At 38.6% G+C, this 19,847-nt stretch overlaps 1 protein-coding gene across 1 annotated transcript in view; it reads right to left on the bottom strand.

Annotated features, from left to right (window-relative positions):
- The window catches only part of LOC110326754 (chromodomain-helicase-DNA-binding protein 6-like), a 126,276-nt gene that overhangs the window by 60,155 nt on the left and 46,274 nt on the right, over positions 1 to 19,847 (bottom strand).

Raw genomic sequence — 19,847 nt, 5'->3', positions numbered from 1 at the left:
GGGAGGAGGTGTGGGATGTGGAAGAGTCAGAGGGTGGACATTGGGGGGAAGGGAATAAAATCTGGAGTGTTAAAAAATAAAATAAATTTAAAAACAATAAGAAGAAGATGGAGATAGAGAAATTGTGGGGTTGTATACCAATGGCTTTCCATGGAGATCTCTGGCCCAGCCTGGTGCAAGAGTTCTGGCGAAGGGAAGTGAGTACAGGTAGGGAAGAGAAGTCACTTCTGCTGCTTCTGCTGCTGCAGTTTGTTCCACCTCCATCTCTGCCATGCCTTCCAAATTAATGGGTTATTTTAGGCTGCCCTGTACTGAGTTAGGTCAGGTGGGGCTGATGAGAGGTCAACTACTCAATGAGTAGTGCAGTGGAGCTTCAGGTGGCACTTGGGAAGAGCAGAACTCTTCCCAAGTGTTACAGCTCTGAGGACAGAAGGCTCAGATGAAGGAGTAGTTCTTGCACACCTTTAATCCTTCAGGATAGGATTCTCATATACAGTTTTGGGGTGGGGAAGGGTCTGACAACAGGTACTTCTCATTGGTTTGGTCTGAGAGCTTTGGGGAAACATTATTTGCATGTGGGAGGACTTGGTGTTGCTCCTAGGCGACTGACGGCCACATAACTCTCTGTGGTGGGCTGTGGGAGGCTGTAGCTGCAACAGAAGGGGACAGGGCAGGAGGTGTGGCCGAAAATCTTCTATCCCATGCAGGTAGAAATCATCACCCACCTGGCCACCACCAGGGTTCCAGATCTCTGCTCAACAATGAACCAGGCTCACCTACACACAGCCTCACAATAAACAAACAAACAAATAAACAAGCAATCAAATAAATAGATCTCAGCATTGGGCATATTTCAAATTAGTGATAAATGTGGGCGGGCCCAGACCACAATAAATGGTGCCATGTCTGAGCTGTTGGTCCTGGGTTTTATAAGAAATCAGGCTAACAAAGTCATGTGAAGCAAGCCAGTAAGAGCACTCTTCTATGGCCTCTGCATCAATTCCTGCCTGCATGTTCTTGCCTCCCTTTAGTTCCTGTCCTGAATACCTTTGGTGGTTAACAGCAATACAGAAGTGTAAGCAAAATAAACACTATCTTTCCTGCCTTGCTGTTTTTGCCATAGAATTTCATTGTAGTAATAGAAATACTAAGACATTATGTTATACTGGTTATTAATGTGGTTCATAAGCATCACAGCTGAGTAGGACTAATTTCTAATCACACTTATTTAGTTGCATACTCACAGATAAGTATAGATTTTATTCCTCATCAAAGAAACTTCTTTTTGAAAAGGCTGAAACTATTCCATTATAGGAAATTATAAGTGATCAAAATTCATAGAAATAGTTATTATATGGCCAAGCTCCATATAATATATGCCAAGCATTTCCTGCACCAAAGACACAGAGAGTGTCACACAAGAGGGTCCAGAAAGATTATAAGATCCAGAAGATCAGGAAATCTGTGAGATTCTGTCTCTTAAAAATTACAGAGAACGCTTAATCTTAACAAGCGCCATGCGTTTCAAACAATTTACATCACAAAAAAGCCATTGCACTTTAAAAAGCAAAACTAATTTCATTGAGGTAGAATTAAACAATAACAGGGAAATAGTCGATATGTTGGAAATTAATCAACAGGAAATCTATGTAAGCTATAGGTTAAAGGGAAAAATTCCAGACTCAGAGACTATTTTTCACTAATCACAATTATATCGTATATATCAAAGCCTGAGTCATGTAAGTAAAGCATTGGCTAAATAGAAATGTACAGTGCAAATACTTACATTAGAAAAAAATATGAAACAAACAATATACCCATCTGTGGGGAATTGCAGGCTGGTATCCAGTCGAGCTGAGGTCTGAACCCTGATGGTCATAATTCACCTACATGATATGGTAGGTGTTCCCTTATGCTCCTGGAACTCCAGCCCCTGCCTATGGTACCACCTCCCACAGCCCCCACAAGAGAAGCATGGTCAGTAGTCCTGTAAGCAATGGCCCAAGCTTCTGACCTTCAGGCTAAACTCCTCCCCGGTTACCTAACAACAGTGAAGACCATAAAAAGGGGTGTTTAGCACCACCATGCACTCTTACTCTCTTATTCCTCTGTTCCTTTACCTCTCACTTCTCTCTCTTCTCTCTCCTCTTCCCTTTCTCTTTGTCTTCTTCTTTCCTCTCCTTCCCCCCTCTCTCTCTGTCCTCTCTTTCTCTGCATTTCTATAATAAAGTTCTTAAGCCATAGAGTCTCCGCTCTGCTCCATCAAGGCCCACTGCACACTCTTTTCAGTGTTGGGAATCTCTCTTCCCCTAGTCCCTCTCTCCCGCAACCTTGGTGGCTTTAGCAAAGTAGCTCTGGGGGTCCCCAGACAGGGCTGCCCTTTGGCCACCCCCTGAAGAGTGGGATAGAGGAATGCCCACCAAGGGATGAGTGGATAGGTTAGGTAGCAGCTCTCTCACACCTGACTGACCAGAGAATAGGGAAACTCTGGTGGGGCATGGGCCTCTTTTCTCTTCCCCCACTTCCCTTGAGCCCTCCCTGCCCCCCCTTATTTTGTTCCCAACACTCATCTATATCAGATTAAAGGAGCAAAGGAAATCCAGATTTTGTAATAGAAAAATAATGAAAATGGAAGAAAGATATGATAAAACAGCTCTGCAGTAGAGGGTTAAACTGAAATCCACAGCTGCTTTTTTGAAACAATGTAGGTGATAAACCTCTTCAAGACTGATAAATGTAGTCAATGACTAATATGAATGATTAAGAAAGATGTTAGCATAACTGCACTGCTATCTAAAGTTAACAATGTAGTGTGGGCAACTTCAGGCAAATATTTTGGCAATATAAATAAAAAGCTCATTTTTACATTTGAAGCCAAGTGCATACAAATGTAGAGAAATTCAATAATTGTAGTAATGTTCTCAAAAATAAATCACTGACCCACAAAATTTAATTATCAAAAGTAATAAATCATTTATGCTTTTAGGAAACTATAAAGTATTTTATATAAACTATTCTTTTAAAAAGGATATTTAAGACATCATGTGTTATACTGCATTTATGACAGAACTCATAAAATAAAACATGTCTATCATGTGAAATATGAGGACTATAGACACATATACACATGCACATGCACACAAACACATACATGCCTGAACCAAATATAGCGTTTCCATACTTAGTTTCATAGACTCAAAATAAAGCAAGGGATTGCAAGGAGAAAATGAAATATATTTGTAAAAGAGTATACTGTCAGCAAAGATTTGGCACATGCAGCATCTTTGGGTGAATATGAAAACCTCATGCTAACCATAAACTGTATAGTTTGGGCTGTTCTGCTTTGCGCTTCTGGCCGGTTTCATACCCAGGAGTTATCTCAAACCAATGAATGGAAAGCACACACACACACACACACACACACACACACACACACGTGCACATGCACACGTACACATATACACTAGTTATTTTTTTTATTATTAGATATTTTCTTTACATTTCAACTGTTATCCCCTTTCCTGGTTTCTCCTCTGAAAATCCCCTATCCTCTCCCCGCTCCCCCTGCTTCCCAGCCCACCCACTCCCATTCCTGGTCCTGGCATTCCCCTATTCTGGGGCTAAGAGCCTTCACAGGACCAAGGGCCTCTCCTCGCACTGATGACCAACTAGGCCATCCTCTGCTATATGCAGTTAGAGACACGGAGTCCCACCATGTGTTTTCTTTGGTGATTTAGTCCCAGGGAGCTCTGGGGGTAATGGTTATTTCATATTTTTGTTACTCCTAGGGGACTGCAAACCCCTTCACCTCCTTAGGTACTTTCTCTAGCTCCTTCACTGGGGACCCTGTGCTCAGTCTAATGGATGACTGTGAGCATTCACTTCTGTATTAGTCAGGCACTGGCAGAGCTTCTCAGGAGACATCTATATCAGGCTTCTGTCAGCAATCTCTTGTTGGTATCTTCAATAGTGTCTGGCTTTGGTGGCTGTTTATGGGATGGCTCCCCAGGTGGGGCAGTCTCTGGATCGTCATCCCTTCAGTCCCTGCTCCGATTTTGTCTCTGTAACTCCTTCCATGGATATTTTGTTCCCCCTTCTAAGAAGGATCAGAGTATCTACACTTTGGTCTTCCTTCTTCTTTAGTTTCATATGTTTTACAAATTGTATTTTGGGTATTCTGAGCTTCTGGGCTAATATCCATTCATCAGTGAGTGCATATCATGTGTTCTTTGTGATTGGGTTACCTAACCAAGGATGATATCCTCCAGATCCATCCATTTGTCTAAGAATTTCATGAATTCATTGTTTTTAATAGCTGAGTAGTACTCCCCAGTGTAAATGTACCACATTTTTCTGTACCCATTATCTGTTGAGGGATATGTGGGTTCTTTCCAGTTTCTTGCTATTATAAATAAGGCTGCTATGAACATAGTGGAGCATGTGTCCTTATTACAAGTTGAAGCATCTTCTGGGTATATGCCCAGGAGTGGCATTGCTGGATCTACTCATAGAACTATGTCCAATTTTCTAAGGAATCACCAGACTGATTTCCAGAGAGGTTGTAAAGAAAAATTAGAGACGTTTTAGAATAAAATGAAAATGAAGGTGCAACATACCCAAACTTATGGGACACAATGAAAGCAGTGCTAACAGGAAAGCTCATAGCTCTGAGTGCCTCCAAAAAGAAACTGGAAATAGCATATACTAGCAGTTTAGCAGCACACCTAAAAGCTCTAGAACAAAAAGAAGCAAATACACNCAAGAGGAGTAGACAGCAGGAAATAATCAAACTCAGGGCTCAAATCAACCAAATAGAAACAAAAAGAACTATGCAAAGAATCAATGAAATCAGGAGCTGGTACTTTGAGAAAATCAACAAGCTAGATAAACCCTTAGCCAGACTAAATAGAGGGCATTGAAAAAGTACCCAAATTAACAAAATCAAAAATGAAATGGGAGATATAACAACAGAAACCAAGAAAATCCAAAAAAAAAAAAAAATCATCTACTACTACAAAGCCTATACTCAACAAAATTGGAAAATCTGGATGAAATGGACAATTTTCTAGGTGGATGCTGGGTACCTAAGTTAAATCAGGTTTAGATAAATGATTTAAACAGTCCCATATCTCCTAAAGAAACAGAAATAGTCATTAATAGTCTCCCCCAAACAAACAAACAAAGCCCAGCACCAGAAGGGGTTAATGCAAAGTTCTATCAGAACTTCAAAGAAGAGTTAATACAAATACTCCTCAAACTATCCCACAAAATAGAAACAGAAGGAATTCTGCAAAACTTGTTCTATGAAACCACAATCGCTCTGATTCATAAACCACACAAAGGCTCAACACAGAAAGAGAAATTCAGACAAATTTCCCTTATGAATATCAATGCAAAAATACTCAATAAAATTCTCACAAAACGAATCCAAGAACACATCAAAAAGAACATCCATCATGATCAAGCAGGCTTCATTCCAGGGATGAAGGGATTGTTCAATATATGAAAATCTATCAACATAATACCCTATATAAACAAACTCAAAGGAAAAAAACACATGATCATCTTGTTAATTGCTGAGAAAGCATTTAGCAAAATCCAACACCCCTTCATGATAAAAGTATTGGAAAGATCAGGAATTCAAGGCCCATACCTAAACATGGTAAAAAGCAATATACACCAAACCAGTAGCCAATATCAAACTAAACAGAAAGAAACTTGAAGCAATCCCACTAAAATCAGGGACTAGACAAGGCTGCCCAATTTCTCCCTACCTATACAATTTAGTACTTAAAGTTCTAGCCAGAACATTTAGACCACAAAAGGAGGTCAAAGGGATCCAAATTGGAAAGGAAGAAGTCAAAACATCACTGTTTGCAGATATGATAGTATATATAAGTGACCCCAAAATTTGCACCAGAGATCTCCTAAACCTGATAAACAACTCAAAAAAACAAAACAACAAACAAACAAACAAACTTCAGTGAAGTAGCTAGATATAAAATTAACTCAAACAAATCAATTGTCTTCCTCTACTCAAAGGATAATTAGGCATAGAAAGAATTTAGGGGAAGAGCAACCTTCACAATAGTCACAAATACTGTAAAATATCTTGGCATGACTCTAACTAAGCAAGTGAAAGACTTATATGACAAGAACTGAAAGTCTCTGAAGAAATTGAAGAAGATCTCAGAAGATGGAAAGATCTTCCATGCTCATAGATTGGCAGGATTAATATAGTAAAAATGGCCATCTTCCTGAAAGCAATCTACAGATTCAATGCAATCCCCATCAAAATTCCAACTCAATTTTTCATAGAGCTAGAAAGAGAAATTTGCAAATTCATCTAGATTAAGAGTAAAAGTAGGGTAGCAAAATGTATTCTCAACAATAAAAGAACTTCTTGAGAAAATACCATCCCTGACCTCAAGCTGTTCTACAGAGCAATTGTGATAAACACTGCATGGTATTGATACAGTGACAGACAGGTAGATCAATGGAAAAGAATTGAAGACCCAGAAACGAACCTACACACATATGGTCACTTGATCTTTGACAAAGAAGCTAAAACTATCCAGTGAAAAAGAAGACAGCATATCCAACAAGTAGCACTGGTTCAACTGGTGGTTAACATGTTGAAGAATGCAAATCGATCCATTCTGATCTCCTTGTGCAAAGCTCAAGCAAGTCCAAGTGGATGAAGGACTGTCACATAAAACCAGGTAAACTGAAACTAACAGAAAAGAAAGTAGGGAAAAGACTCGAGGACATGGTCACATGGGGGAAATTTCCCAAACAGAAGACCAATAACTTATGCTGTAAGATTAAGAATCGACAAATGGGAACTCATAACATTGCAAGCCTTCTGTAAGGCAAAGGCCATTGTCACTAGGACAAAATGGCAACCAACAGATTAGGAACAGATCTTTACCATCCCTACTTCTGATAGAGGGTTAATATCCAATATATACAAAGAACTCAAGAAGTTAGACTCCAGAGAACCAAATAACCCTATTAAAAATGGGGTACAGAGTTAAACAAAACATTCTCAATTGAGGAATAACAAGTGGCTGAGTATCACCTAAAGAAATGTTCAACATCCCTAGTCATCAGGGAAATGTAAATCAAAACAACCCTGTTATTCCACCTCAGACCAGTCAAAATGGCTAACATCAAAAGCTCAGGTGACAGCAGATGTTTCAAGGATGTGGAGAAAGATGAACACTCCTTCATTGCTGGTGGGATTACAAGCTGGTACAACCACTCTGGACATCAGTTTGGAGGTTCCTGAGAACATTGGACATAGTACTACCAGAGGATCCAGCAATACCACTCCTGCGAATATACCCAGAAGATGCTCCAACTTGTAATAAGGACACATGTACCACTATGTTCATAGCAGCCTTATTTATAATAGCAAGAAGCTGTAAAGAACCCAGATGTCCCTCAACAGAGGAATGGATACAGAAAATGTGGTACATTTACACAATGGAGTACTACTCAGCTATTAAAAAATGAATTTATGAAATTCTTAGTTAAATGGATGGAAATGGATAATATCATCCTGAGTGAGGTAACCCAATCACAAAAGAACACACACAGTAAGTGGATATTACCCCAGTAGATAGAATACTCAAAATAAAATTCACAGACCACATGAAGCTATAGAAGTAGGAAGATCAAAGTGTGGTTATTTCTTTCCTTCTTAGAAGATGGAACAAAATACCCATAGGAGGAGTTACAGAGACAAAGTGTTGAATAGAGACTGAAGGAAAGGCCATCCAGAGACTGCCCCCACCTTGGGATCCATCACATATAGTCACCAAACACAGATACTATTATGGATGTCAACCAGTCCTTGTTGACAGAAGGCTGATATAGCTGTCTCCTGAGGGCCTCTACCAGTGCCTGAGAAATACAGAGGTGGATATTCTCAGTCAACCATTGGACTGAGCACAGAGCCCCCAATAGAGGAACTAGAGATAGGATCCAAGGCGCTGTAGGGTTTATAGCCCATAGGAGGAACAACAATATGAACCAACCAGTACCCCCAGAACTTTCAAGGTCTAAACTACCAATCAGAGAATACCAATGGACCCATGGCTCTTGCTGTATATGTAGCAGTGAATGGCCTTTTTGGTCATCAATGGGAAGAGCCCTTGGTCCTGTGAATGCTCTATGCTCCATTGTAGGGGCATGCCAGGGCAAGGAAGTGGGAGTTGGTGGGTTGGTGACCATAAGGAGGGGAAGGGGATAGTGGAGTTTTGGTAGGGGAAACTAGAAAAGGGTGTAACATTTAAAATGTAAATAAAGAAAATATCTAATAAAAAAGAAAGTATGCATTATATATCATATATCTATATCTAATAATACAATCAGAAGACCTATATTCAACCATAAAATTATTGAAAAACTGAGATGATGAGATAATTTTTACCTTCTAAGAAGAGTTTTATAGCTTCTGCTGAAATCCCTGTAATAGGAGTTTCCTGCATAGATAGCCATAAAGCTCTCTCCTATTTTTCTTGCAGTAGCACATCAAGATATAAGGCAACATATCTGCTTAATGACTCCATTTTAGGAGTATTTTTGATCAAAATTGTCAGGCAAATAAAATCTCTGTGCTGGTTCTTCAGCATTAAGACATGTCATTTCAATATTTTTATAAATAAGGATATATAATATACCACAGGTATATAGTGAATAGTGAAATGGTGATCCATTTATAATTGCCCTAGAATATACTATATCAACTATAAAGAATGGAAAAATAATGCACTCACTAACAATAATTTCATTTAAATAGGAGAAATATTTGTTTGTTTTTATACATTGAAGATGTGGAAACTGGAGAGGCCATCTCCTGTATCCAGGCAGGAACCTTGGTGGAGCCATAGAGATACCAACCCACAAAACTTTCAACCCCAAATTTAACCTGTCTACAAGATACATCCTTATAGGCATGGGAGATGGAGCAGAGACTGAGGGGATGGTCAGTCATTTACAGGCCCAACTTGAGACCCTGCCCATGGGCAAGCACAAATCCATAACACTCTTAGTGATACTCTGCTATGCTTGCTGACAAGAGCACGTTGTCCTCTGAGAGGCTCCACCCAACAGCTGATTCAGACAGATGCAGACAACCACAGCCAAATAGTAGATGGAGCTTGGGGACTTTTATGAAAGAATAGGAGAGAGAATCCCCAAAGGGGACAGGAACTCCACAGGAAGATCAACAGAGTGAAGAAACCTGAACCTTTATGGCTCTCAGAGACTGAACCATGAGCCGAAGAGAATACACAGGGTGGACCTAGGCCTACCTGCACATGTGTAGCAGATTACAGCTTGGTCTTCATGTGGGTCCTGAACAACTGGAATGAGGGCTATCCCAAAAGCTGTTGCCTGCTCATGGGATATGTTCTAGCTGCCTTGTCTAGCCTTAGCAGGAGAGGAAGCACCTAGCCTTGCAGAGGCTTGAAGTGCAAGAGTAGGGGGATAGCCAAGGACCCCGTGCACTCAGAGGGGAAGGAGATAGGTATAGGGTGGAAAAGGGTAACCAGAAAGGAAGGCAGTAAATGGGATATAAATTAAAATCCAAATTAATTAATTATTTTTTTAAAAAAAGCACAGGAAGAGAGAAAAGTATATTTGTGGCTATATTTTCCTCTATTATCACATGAATGGCTCACTGTTGTGATATAGTTGTGATTCATTGTTAAGGAGAGGCATTGCCTATGATCATGCTGGAGCCATGGTCCACTGTATAGATGTAATTATAGTCTACTATTGTGTCACTCTCACTGTCTTGGTACAGCTAACACACTACAATGGGGCCTATATGGATCACTGTCACAATATAGCTATTGTGTAATGGCAAGTACAGTTAGTGTAGCCATAGTTCATTCTCATGTTATGGCTATGGTCTAGTGCTGCAGTATATGAATGTTTTACTGTCATGATGTAACCATGATCTGTTGCCATAGTTTAACTCTGGTCAACTGTCATGGTATAACCATGATCATGTGGTTCCCTGAGAAGGTGTAGCTGTGGTCCATTGCTAAGATCAAAACATAGTTCACAGTTGTGTGTCAGCTGTGCTCTACTGGTCATAGTGTACTTCCTCCCTTATGGTTAGAACTCTTATTATGAACCCCTTAGCCATGGTTTTGTCTTTTATCTAGTTCTGCTGATACTCTTGCCCATGGGCCTTCTCTATTCTTAGTTACTGTGATGCATAGCATCTTACACTCTCTTTTATTCCTATTTCCCTATGCTTCTTCTATTTATTTTTATTATTGTTGTTTATTTGCTCATGCTTGTTTTTAAATTATTTTTCAAATAATTTATACTACTTTATATCATTTCCCCCCATATTTCTTCATGTCTTCCTTATTCCCTCTTAAACTTATGACCTCTCATTTTAATTAATCCTCTCTCTCTCTCTCTCTCTCTCTCTCTCTCTCTCTCTCTCTCTCTCTCTCCCTCTCTCTCTCTCACACACACACACACACACACACACACACACACACACACACACACACACAAACACTACAGTAAATCTCCGACCCAAATATGCCCCGGCAATGAAAACACAACTCAGTTAATATGAATACATGCTGTGCATCTAGATTGGGCAGATCTACCTGCTATACTACCATCTTCCAGATCTTTTGAGACCCCCTTGGAACTTGTGGTTTCTCCAGGCCATGTGCTTCTGCTCTGCTTTTCTTCTTCCTTCTCCTCTGCATCCTCACACTTTTCCATTTTCTCAGTCTTTTCTCTCCCAACCTTCCACTCTACCTTCCCTTTATCTGCCCAATCATCAGCTCTCCTTTATTTTACAAATTAAGGTGGGAAGCAGGTTTACAGGAAATCACCTGAGTGCTGACTCATTCCTTGTTTGCTGCCCCTTCCAGGAGAATGGAATTAACACCAAATATAATTAGCCCCAGGGCTATCCAACACACACACACACACACACACACACACACACACACACACACACTCTGCTTATTCAGTGTTTCTCAAGTTTGTATATATTTAGAACTGATAGTTTGGGATTAGACAGCTATCAAAAGGTTCATTCATTGAGAAGAGTGAGGGAATTCATGCCTGGAACTGAAACCTCAACCAGCCACTTGCACATAGTAAGGTCAAACATCCTGTAGGATAACTATCGCCAATGTACTAAACCAGTATAACATCTAGTCCCATTCTAAATACTTCTCCTTATATCCAGAGATAACTATAGCACAAACTCCTCATCAAAAAAGCTTTGTTTTGTTTCAGAGACCATAACAGAAATCCACAACTGATCAATATGCAGAGAACACAATGGGGCCAACTTGACATTTCTGCAACACAAATGTTATATGTAAGGCTTAGGGAGCACTGTGGGAGAGGGGTTGGAAGACTGAAAGAGCTGAGAAGCCGGACATATGTTTCAAGATGATATCTTCTACACATGACATGAAAGTCACACCATGCAATCTTAACAATATAGTCACTTAAATGAAACCTAAAAGTTGATTACACTAGTTTACATACCCATATGAGGAGATTAATTTCATAAGGCCCCACCACTTGGTAAAAAGCTACATATAATTGAGTTTTGTTCTTCTTATTTTTACCTTGGAATCCATTTCCTTGATTGCAATTTATTTATCTACTCCTTTAAATACCCTATTTCTGAGCTGAATTTGGTCTAGTGGAAGATTCCAGTTATCTATTATGTTTAATAATTTTGACTATTATAAATAAAATCATCTTATTCAAAGATAAGATATATTTAATGTGGCTGATTAGATTGTGAGTGAAATCTGGTTTTATTTGGTATTTTAAATATACTAGATGGGAAATTGGGCTAAATCTGAAAATGATGAAAGTTCTAAGAAGCAAGAAGTGGCTTCACGGGAATTGCCAGCATTTTCTTTTACACTGGGGGCAAAATTGACCTTTTGTCAAACCTTTCTTTAATGGATGACATTATGAATAAAGGCATCTTCCTCCTCAAAGGGCACTGTTTGGTCTGGTCTGCATTCAAACAGTAGAGTCCAAGATGAAAGCAAACCTTGTGCTTTCACCTGAGTCATTTGGGGGAAGACACCATTTAATCTCTTGGATAATCATGGGCAGAGGTCCCAGTCATTTCCTAGAATTAATGAGACAATGGCATGAGGGCACAGCAAGTTCCTCCCTTATTTATTTTGCTTAATTGGCATGCATGTTTGTTTGGAGGAACTTAAAAAAGAAACTTGGCAAGAGATATGTGACCATGTAAGAGACTGGAGCTCGGTTTGCCCACTCTTCCATGAGAGTCAAAGCTGGTAAGAGCTCTAAGTTGATTTTATAGCAATTAGTTGGAGACCAGCACAGAAAATAAACCTCCCTTTATATCTTTCCAGCTTAGGGTGTTCTCTGCTAATAAGCCTCAAAGACTAGTACTGCCCTCCAGGCAATAACATAAATGTTTAATTTATGTTATTAATTTAACTGTTAAATTAAAATTACACTTAGATCCTGCATGACACATGCAATAGTATTTCTGGGTGATTTTTATGCAGTTCCCCAAGGAATTTTCTTATCTGAGTGGCACCCACTAGGAAAAATATGTGATGCATTATTGATGTTAAATCAAGCATAGAGTTATAGAAAAATATATAATGTAACAATCTGTACACATATGCTTTATTCATACAAATAAGGAAAGTGCAGTTTACAAAAGCATTGGTAGAACAATTCATTATTTAATTATGAGAATATTCAGGTATACTACTAAAAAGTAGAAAAGAACTGAAAGAATTATCAGTGGATTCTTTTTAATAGGCAAAGTTTCTTTCCTATACATCTAACGAAGCTAATTAAACCCATAAATATGAGACTGGAATGGTAATACTTCCAGTTGAGCTCACTGCCAGTTGATTAAAAGGTGCTATAGGAGGTTAACCTTCAGATATTAAGCAGGGGACAGCTTTTCAAAGACACAATAGTGATAAGGCTGCAGAAGAGAAAGACAACACTGGAATAAAAGTTCAACATACCCCGAAGGATTCCGACAGTGCATGATGACTGGAGGCCAAAAAGCTAATAAAAGATAAACTTTTCTACAGGGGAGCTGTCAAAGAATAAAAAAGAAAAGGGAAAAGAAAGAAAAGTGACTAAGAAATAGCCCCGAGAAAGAAAACTTGTGCAAGCTTTTTTCTTTCTTTCTTTTTTTTAGTGAAACAGAAAAGATTATAATAAAGATACATTAAACTCTCATGCAATTTTCTGTCTTTTAAAATACATTTCCTAGAACTGACCTTTACAAAGCTGATTTCTATTTTCTGGCAGGAAGGATGAATGAATGATCACAGATAATGTTCCCTTCATCCTATAGTGCTTTTGTCTCTGGTGAAGGAGAGGATAATGAAGACTCTGTTTTTTTTCTATACTTGTTTAGAAAAAACACCCTTCTGTGACTGATGGAGAAAGTTATGGAATGGGTAAGGCAGACACAGGGACACACATCTCGTTGATGCAGACTGGCCATGCACAGTAATCTTACCTTGATAGACTGAGAGAATGTGCAGTTTTCTGGTCTTGAATCTTAGTATATCAGCTTCATAGAAAGAAAAATGTCTCATGTGTTATTAAAAAGGAAGGACACACTGTACTTGAGGAAAGTCGATTTAGATTTGAGGGATGGAGGCTGGGCTGTCGCTGATAGGTTAGTGACAACCAACACTAAAAACTCCTTAGAGAAGAAGGCCAGGTTCTTTGTTTTACTCAAGTTGTGCTAGTCTGTATATCTAGAAGGATCTTGCCCAGCAATCTCTTGAATGTCTTAATACTTTTCTAACAGTAGCATTCTGTTTTTAAGCCCCACCTGGCCCTGCAAACCTGACATGTGTAAAAGCTTCTGCTAGTTTGACATATCCTAAGCATGCTAGCCTGTTTAAGGGATTTTTCCTTCCTCGGGTCAAACATAGTATTGTTGCCCATCACCTCAATGGAAGTATGACCAAAATAGTGTGACCAAAATAGTGTAACCAAAATAGCTCCTCAGGTTTCTTCTTACACTGCACCGAGACCCTCAGAATCTGCTTAGTTCTGTGCTGGCCAGAACTCTACAGGGAGATAACATCTTTAGACATTTAGAATTAAGCTATAAGGCTGAAGCCTTGCCTTTCTGTCTATCATATGGCAGTGCGTATGTGATACGAATCTGATAAATCACTACACCTTCTGTGGAAAGTCACATTCCTGTTAGTGCTAAATAAGAGAAGAGGCAGTCAATAAGAATTTATTGATCCCCATGGACTGTTCAATACACAGTAAGTGCTAGCTCTGATAGTTTATACTTCTTTTTACTATGGCCTTTTCCCCATGACTGTTTTACAGTAGTGTAAAGATTCTAAAAGGTAATGTGGCAGTGTAGCACATTGGTCAAGAGGACAAACTATGTGCAGCAAGGCTTGAATACAGTTCCTTCAGCCAGTACTGCTATATGTAGAACCTCGGGGACATATTCCTTTTTTCCCACCTCAGTGTCTTCAGTCATTAAAGAGGCAAATTTCCATGCTTAACCTGTTTATTATGAAGCTTAAATGTGCCTGTTTACTAACGGCATTTTATAAACATGTTAAACTTAGCTTAAAGAAGAACCCCTGTCATGGAATTTTTGTTCAGGAATTTTCCATGTTTGGGATGTTCAGACACATAAAAATATAAAGTAAGTATATGTAATTTTTCTACCTAGAGAAAATAATCCTTAAGAAATAAATTTCCAAGATAGGACTAAGTTAGGAAACTTTGTAATTCTTATTACAATATTAAGACAATCATGTATGTTGAATTTTTAGTAGCTGCAAACATAGAAGTTTAAGAGTTATAGTTTAATTGGGAAGCTAACTCATAGTCCTATGGAGGGAAAAATCCCCCACAAGTGTCTCTTTCACCAGTCAGTGGCCTATAATTGATTCTAATTAGCAGTTTGCACAGGACTGTAGTGTAAGAGGGTCAAAGATTACCAAGGACTTTTCCTCTGCTCAGTAGCAAATGAGACACAGCTGCAAGGGAATAAAACAGTGTAATTAAGTTTTAGTCTCTTTTGTCCCTTTCTTTAAGAAACAGTTTCAATTTTCATGTCTCCAAAGAGCCAGAGAAGAAAAATCCATGTGCTATCAGGAAAACAAATCTTTGTATGATACACTCTTACTCTTCATGGACCCTGGGACTGGCCACCATCATCTTCTTACTTATTTAAATTTGACCTTCTCTGACTGTTATTTTAGTGGGAGATGTTCTTTAGGTACATGAATATTTAAAGGATTAAGCAAGAGATAAAGAAAGTAAAGAAAAGCTGACCATTTCCCACAGGTCCTCCCCTTTCCTTGGCACTTGGCTTGCAAAGTACACCTACTGTTGAGATTTCCATGGCCAATGATCAGAAGACTGTGCATGGACTGTGTATGCAGCAGGCAGGTTCAACATGGCCTTTCTTCTTTTTTGGAAAATTAACAGCTCCTCCCATAATACAGGAAAGATTTCTTTTTCACAAAAGTCATAACATATTCTCCTATCATTGAAAATTAAAATCCTTATGTGTAGATGAGTGATGTATTTTGTTGAACTCTCTAGTTCAGTATTCCTCTTGCCTCAGTGTTCTGAGGCTGGAACGGCCTCATCCCTAGCTTTACCAGTGATCTTTATCTGAGTAAAAACTAGGTCTAGTTTTTTAATTAAAAGAGAAATATGTGATAACAGTTCAATTAACTTGCAAATTCTGTTCTTTTCTTGAGAACTGAGTGCTTGGTAACAAATATCTCTAGAAATCCTTATAATTATTGTTGGGTATTAACAAACTTTTTATGTTATTTTAACAGTAAAAAAATGTGTTATAGTCAATTTTAAAAGTTTCCTACCCCCTACTTCATAAAACAAAGGTCAAGGAAAGTGGATATAATCTCTCTACCTTGAAAAAAACCCGATATTTATTGTTGGATATATTCATTTTCATGTATGTGCATGTACACACACATGCATGCACATGCACACACATACATACACAACATGTATGTATGTGCATAGAAGTGGGGTTTATAGTGAGTTTATGAAATATTTTAAGAGTATATAATTATATCACACTTTGCTATTTCTGTACTACAGAAGTAATATGTTAGATGAAAACGTGACAAAACAATGGTTGCATAGGATGTATAAGCAGGAATGGAAGTTTCATGATTGTCATATGTTTTAGAACACAACATCATGAATTGTTAAGCCAGTTTTAGTAAAGTTCAATGTCGATACATTGTCTTCCTGTACAGGAAAGGCACTTTAAGAAAGCATAGTCTTCAGTAGACAAAGATAAAGTTTCCATGAAAATAAAGTAAGCTTTGTGACACCTGAACCTGACCCTTTAACTTTAGTTCTTACTGCTTTGTTTTACAAACCAGTCCTGTCTTTATCTCTCTATCTCCCCCTCCATGTCCATCTCCTTTTCCTTCTTCATCTTCTCCTTCCTCTTTTCCATCTCCACCTCCATCTCCTTCCCTATTCTTACCTCTATCTCCCTCTGCATCTCCATCTTTATCATCTTCATTTACTTCTCTTTCTCCATCTCCTCATTTCATCTCCTCTGTTCTTCCATCTCCCCCAACTCTATCTCTATCTCTGTATCTTTGTTGTTTAATTTTTTCTCAATTCCCTGAAGTCTTAATTGATGTCATTCTTGTTTTCCTACAAATTTGCCTTGCTAATACAAAAAGGTACATCTTTTGGTCTCTGTCTTTCCTGTACTAATGTTTCATTTCTTAGCTAGATTTTTCTCAAATTTGAAATCACATCCATTGAGTATTTATCTTCTAACAGAATTAGCAAAGTGTTGGGTCCAAACCCAGTGAGATTCAGTTCTTGGTATCTTATTTCTCCTACATAACTTGATACCCATAACCAAAATAGAAGGAAGAATATGTACAGAGTAACAAAATTGAGCAATGACATATCTGAGAACTATTAGTAACTATTAGTAACTCTAATAACTACTATTTAATAACTCTAACAGTAATAATTTAATAAATCTAAGCAGATGATTAATTGTGGCTTGGTGTATGTTAGTGAGAGGAATTTTCCACAAAAGATGCACCAAGTCATCTAACTGTAGCTACAAAAGACTAAATACGGCTTTGGATATCTCTTTTATTTTTTAGTAGAGCTCATTTTATTTTTCCTAGAGGTGTTAGGTTACCAGAAAAACTAAGCAAGTTGTACAGAGATTTCCAAAATAAGGCTACAGTCATAACTTCATCTGTTGTCAGCATCTCAAACTGGAAAGATGCATTTGTTACAGTTCACAGATTTCATATTTTTTAAATAAAGAAATTTGGTTATGGCAAAATCTCTTTTCAATTTTTAACAACTCTATTATAAACTATTAGTAACTCTAATAACTACTATTTAATAACTCTAACAGTATGAACTATTATGAAATGCCAGGGATTATATTGAATACAAATCTGAGTGAACACAGATTTTTGTATTTATTCTGTTGTAGGAACCCAAATGACTGTTTAACTGTGTGCATCATTTTGTTCCTTTCCTTTATCACCACATCCCTAATGTACCTGTACTCTGAAGCATGCTGTCAGTAATTGGTTATGCTCAGATGTGCCAGCAGACCTTTGCAGTACACCTTCACATCATCTTTCTTTTTGGCGATCTCACTCTTCCTGTGGATATTTTCTTTTTCCCTCTGAAGCTCTCAACAAAAGAATGTTTTTGTTTCTCTAACTGGAGACCAGAAATTTCAGTAAAGCCCTAGTGTTAACTTTATGTAGTCACACTATACCAGTATTACATAGAGATTTTGAACTGAGGTAAAGCCCCAGGCACTTCTCCCAGCTCATTTACTCTTGGTCAATGCTGTATCTTTTTTGCTTGCATATTTATTGATTATTGCTCATTACAACACCCAAGATCCCCATTCCCTTGAACTTCCATCTTCTAATAATGAAGCTTCTCTGAGTTTAATAGGCTAATCTCCATGGCCATCATTTTTCAGTGACTACACATGCAAATTTTTATTATCTAGCATCCTGGTCATAATCTACAACCTCCAGAGTTCTTATAGATATTCTTGGTGACCTTGTAATCCCAATATTCCTGCTTCCTTATGTCAAGCATCTCATTATTGTTATTGTGTTATTGTCTTCATCTCCCTCTTGCTCATCACTCTTTTTTCATCCTACTGTCCCCATTTAAGTACTATAGTTATTCAGTATAATCACTGTTATTTCTTATTTCCTTTTTACGTATCTTATTTCATTTTATTTTCTTCACAAAGTAAATAATTCTACTCTGTTATGAAGTCTGATGTTGCAGGAAATATTAAAAAAAAATAATGAACCAGTACGCTCCCACGCTTGTTCCTCTGTCCCTGCAGCCTGGCCAGCCATGCAATGGTGGGCAATGATCAACTTGTTTTTAAGTCGTGGAGACTCTCTGGCTCAGAACTCCACAGTCTCTCCACCCACTTGCTAGGTTCCCACTGTCCGGTTGCCACCACAACAGCTCCATGTTTCAACCCTCCCCCCCCCCCAGCCTCTGTGGTGCACATCTGGCAAACCCTCGCTTTGCCACCATATCTTTCTCTCTTGAACCCAGACAAGCCACAGTGTGAAAGAAGACACAACACAAACTTGGTTCTGAAACAGCAGTAACTCAATCGCTGGGCACAAGAAATAAATCCTAATCTAGTAAGCCTTATTAAATCTAAATCCTCCTGTGGCGAATCCTGATGAATCTGCCCTTGAAACCAGGAGACATTCGTAGCTGCATCTTGTCCTCAAGCTATCCCAATCCAAAAACACCTAACTCTCTCCTACCTCCTCTCGTCTTCTGTCCAACCTGGAAGTCCTAACTACTCGCCCAGTGATTGGTTTCTTTATTCATTGGGGGATTGGTTCCCAGGAAGTAACCTGAGTATGACTCCTTCCCTGTCCACAGTCCCCTTCCAGGAACAGTGAATTAGCATCAACATACAAACAGCACCAGGCCCATCCACAACAGTCTGGCAGCTCTATTGTGTTTGTGTAGTAGTCATCTTTCCACCACTATGACTGTATATCTGAGAAAATTCAACAAAGGAAGAACAGTGACTTTTTGCCTCATGATGTCAGTTGTTTCAGTCCTTGGTCACTTGGCTCTGTTAATTCCAGACCTGTAATGCAGACACATATGATAGTGAATGGCATAGGAAAACCTGCTTCATTCATGGTGGCTTAGAAGAAGAGACATAATGAGGATAGGCCCAGTGTCCCTACAACCTTCAAATGCACATGATCTAGGTCACATATATATTTTCTAAAGTTTTCCAATATTACTATAGGCCAGGGATCAACTCTGAAGTACATGCCAAATCTTAACTGACACCATGTCTGACACCGAATGCTCACACATTCTTTCCTAAGAGTTTGCCAGAGTACCAGTATTGTTCAAAGGTACAAGCATAAACTCCTGAGCCATCTAGACTTTCTTTTGTAAGCTTAATAGACAAATCTATATCCTAAAAAAAAAAAATGTGTCCTGCTTGTCTATGAAACCAGCACCATAAACTTGGCAAAACCAAATTCAGCTATGAAATCAGTGATTAGACCTTGTCAAAAAGACCATTTCAAAAGTAGTCTCTGAGTGTCTGTGCTGCAGAAAATGCTTTAAGAATTCACTAATAGGGAATAAAATACCCATGAAAGAAGTGGCAGAGACAAAGTTTGGAGCTAAGACGAAAGGATGGACCATCCAGAGACTGCCCCACCTGGGGGTCCATTCTATAATCAGCCACCAAATGCAGACACTATTGCATATGC

This window comes from Mus pahari, chromosome 9, assembly GCF_900095145.1.
Source record: "Mus pahari chromosome 9, PAHARI_EIJ_v1.1, whole genome shotgun sequence".
Lineage (NCBI taxonomy): Eukaryota > Metazoa > Chordata > Mammalia > Rodentia > Muridae > Mus > Mus pahari.
The sequence above is the reverse complement of the archived record's forward strand: the minus strand, read 5'-3'. Positions and strand labels throughout refer to the sequence as shown.